The sequence below is a fragment of the Pleurodeles waltl genome, chromosome 4_1, assembly GCF_031143425.1.
Source record: "Pleurodeles waltl isolate 20211129_DDA chromosome 4_1, aPleWal1.hap1.20221129, whole genome shotgun sequence".
NCBI classification, from domain to species: domain Eukaryota; kingdom Metazoa; phylum Chordata; class Amphibia; order Caudata; family Salamandridae; genus Pleurodeles; species Pleurodeles waltl.
This window is the reverse complement of record NC_090442.1, coordinates 12,887,826-12,890,415: the sequence shown is the minus strand read 5'-3', so window position 1 is coordinate 12,890,415 and position 2,590 is coordinate 12,887,826. Positions and strand designations below refer to the sequence as shown.

The 2,590-nt window shown below is 44.1% G+C and overlaps 1 pseudogene; it reads right to left on the bottom strand.

Moving 5' to 3' along the window:
- Positions 1-456: 456 nt before the first annotated feature.
- On the bottom strand, positions 457-2,100 carry LOC138287217 (zinc finger protein 271-like; annotated as a pseudogene).
- Between the last annotated feature and the right edge of the window lie 490 nt (positions 2,101-2,590).

The window sequence follows — 2,590 nt, the reverse complement described above, 5'->3', positions numbered from 1 at the left end:
ATGTCCCACAAAATTAAAATGTTGTCATCTTCTGTAATTTGCTGATGGCTATGTAGGCTTGGTATTGACTAAAGCTGTTCTCTTATTCACTGAATTTGAATAAACCTTTGTGTGTTCGAAGATGGTTTTGGAGGTGAGATAACAGACTACAGCTCTTCACACATTCAGTGCACTTGTATGTTTTTTCCCTTGTGTGTGTTTGATAATGTCTTTGGAGGTGTGCTAAGCGACTGTAGCTCTTCACACATTTGCTGCACTTGATTAGTTTTACCCAGTGTGTGTTTGCTGATGGCTTTGGAGAGCTGATAATCGATTAAAACTCTTCACAAATTTAGTGCACTCGAATGGCTTTTCCCCTGTGTTTATTCACTGATATTTCCTTAATGTTGAAGATTCACTAAAATTATTTCCACATGCACTGCACTTGAATGGTCTATCCCCAGTGTGTGTTCGTTGATGCTGTTTTAGGTCTGATAATTGACTAAGGCTCTTCACACACTCAGTGAACTTGAATGGGCTTTCTTCTCTGTATGTTTGCTGATGAATCCTGGGATTTGGGGAATCACTAAAACTACTTCCACATTCATTGCAATGGTACAGTTTTTCCACTGTGTGTGATTGCTAATGTTTTTGGAGATCTGAAAAATAACTGCAGCTCGTCACACATTGATTGCAATGGTATGGTTTTTACACCTGTGTGTGATTGCTGATGTATTTCGAAGTATGACAAACGACTGAAGCTCTTCACACATTCATTGCAATGGTATGGTTTCTCCTCAAGTGTGTTCGGTGATGTCTTTGGAGGTTTGATAACAGACTAAAACTCTTTCCACACTCACTGCAATGGTATGGTTTTTCCCCGGTGTGTGTTCGCTGATGTATTTGTAGGGTTAATAAGTGACTAAAGCTCTTCTCACATTCAGCACAATGGTATGGTTTCTCCCCTGTTTGTGTTCGCTGATGTATTCGTAGGTGTGATAACCGACTGAAGCTCTTCACACATTCACTGCAATGGTATGGTTTTTCCCCAGTGTGTGTTCGCTGATGTCTTTGCAGGTTTGATAATCGACTGAAACTTTTCACACATTCACTGCATTTGAATAGCTTTTCTCCTGTGTGTGTTTGCTGATGCCGTTGGAGATGTGATAACACACTGAAACTCTTTCCACACTCACTGCAATTATATGGTTTTACCCCTGTGTGTGTTCGCTGATGTTGTTGTAGGGTTGATAAGTGGCTAAAGCTCTTCACACATTCACTGCAATGGTATGGTTTCTCCTCTGTGTGTGTTCGCTGATGTATTCGTAGTTGTGATAACTGATTGAAGCTCTTCACACATTCACTGCAATGATATGGTGTCTCCCCTGTGTGTGTTTCCTGATGTATTCGTAGGTGTGATAACCGATTGAAGCTCTTCACACATTCACTGCAATGGTATGGTTTCTCCCCTGTGTGTGTTTGCTGATGTCTTTGCAGGTTTGATAATCGACTAAAACTTTTCACACAATAACAGCATCCGAATGGCTTTTCTCCTGTGTGTGTTTGCTGATGCCGTTGGAGATGTGATAACACACTGAAACTCTTTCCACACTCACTGCAATGATATGGTTTTACCCCTGTGTGTGTTCGCTGATGTAGTTGTAGGGTTGATAAGTGGCTAAAGCTCTTCACACATTCAGCGCAATGGTATGGTTTCTCTCCTGTGTGTGTTCGCTGATGTATTCGTAGTTGTGATAAATGATTGAAGCTCTTCACACATTCACTGCAATGGTATGGTGTCTCCCCTGTGTGTGTTTTCTGATGTATTTGTAGGTGTGATAACCGATTGAAGCTCTTCACACATTCACTGCAATGGTATGGTTTCTCCCCTGTGTGTGTTTGCTGATGTCTTTGCAGGTTTGATAATCGACTAAAACTTTTCACACAATCACAGCATCCGAATGGCTTTTCTCCTGTGTGTGTTTGCTGATGTTGCTTTACTAGTGATGACAAACTACAGCTCTCACTGCATGTGTATGATTCTTCTTTCTTGGTTAGTGCCTCTGGGTCGGGTCTATATTTTTCTACATCACATGACTGTGCTTCCTGATGGGCCAACATGGTTTTAAAACACTTGCAATATTCTCACATTCCTTGTATTTGTTGGTACTTAGGACATTTGATTTTTCATTTAAAAGTAAAGTACAATGGTCACTAAATACTTGCCACACTCACAATATGAGCAAGGCTTCCTTATGAGAGATTATGGCCCTCATTCTGACCTTGGCGGGCGGCGGAGGCCGCCCGCCAAAGTCCCGCCGTCAGGTTACCGTTCCGCGGTCGAAAGACCGCGGCGGTAATTCTGACTTTCCCGCTGGGCTGGCGGGCGGTCGCCTTCAGACCGCCAGCCAGCCCAGCGGGAAAGAGGCTTCCACGATGAAGCCGGCTCGGAATCGAGCCGGCGGAGTGGAAGCTGTGCGACGGGTGCAGTTGCACCCGTCGCGTATTTCACTGTCTGCGCAGCAGACAGTGAAATACATGTAGGGGCCCTCTTACGGGGGCCCCTGCAATGCCCATGCCAGTGGCATGGGCACTGCAGGGGCCCCCAGGG